Raw genomic sequence first — 1,028 nt, forward strand, 5'->3', positions numbered from 1 at the left:
AGTGAGAACCAAACACTGGGTGGTTATAACTAGATACTGAGTGGTGAGCATCAGACCCTATCAGGTGAAAATGACATACTGTTAAGTGAGCACCAGATACGATCAAGTGACAATCAGCTACTATTAAATGAGAATCAGATACTGAATGATGGGCACCAAATACTATTAAGTGAGTATGATACTATGTGGTGAGCACCAGATACTATCAAGTGGAAACCAGATGCTGTGTGGTTAGAATCAGATACTGGGTTGTGAGCACCAGACACTATCAAGTGAGCATCAGATACTATGTAGAGTAGCACCAGACCCTGTATGTGGTGAGCACCAGATATTATCAAGTGAGAACCAGATACTGAGTGGTGAGCATCAGACAGTATAAGGTGAGAGTCAGATACTGTTAAGTGTGCACCAGATACTATGTGGTAAGCACCAGATACTAACCCAGTAAAAACCAGATACTGAATGGTGAGCACCAGACACCATCAAGTGAGAATCAGATACTATTTGGTGAGCACCAGACCCTATATGTAATGAGCACCATACACTATCTAGTGAGGACCAGATAATGTGTGGTGTGCACTAGACACTAAAAGGTGAGAATCAGGAACCATCAAGTGAGCACCAGACACTATCAAGTGAGAACCAGATACCGAATGGTGAGCACCACATACTATCAAGTGAGAACCAGATACTGAATGATGAACACCACATACTATCAAGTGAGTACCAGATACTATCAAGTGAGTACTATATACTATTAAAGTGAGCACCAGACACTCTATGTCATGAGCAGCAGGCCCTATGTGTGGGGAGCACCAGATACTGAGTGGTGAGGAAAAAACACTGTCCACTGGGCCACATAGTATCTGGTGCTCACTACATAGCATGTTGTGCACAATACATAGTATCTGGTTACTAGTTTATCCTGCTTTTGTTCTTCTCACTAAATAAACACAATGGGCAATATACGAAAATGTATATGTAAAATAGAGTGGTACATAACAGAACCTACAAAATCAGTTCTGATA

This window comes from Astyanax mexicanus, chromosome 25, assembly GCF_023375975.1.
Source record: "Astyanax mexicanus isolate ESR-SI-001 chromosome 25, AstMex3_surface, whole genome shotgun sequence".
NCBI lineage: Eukaryota > Metazoa > Chordata > Actinopteri > Characiformes > Acestrorhamphidae > Astyanax > Astyanax mexicanus.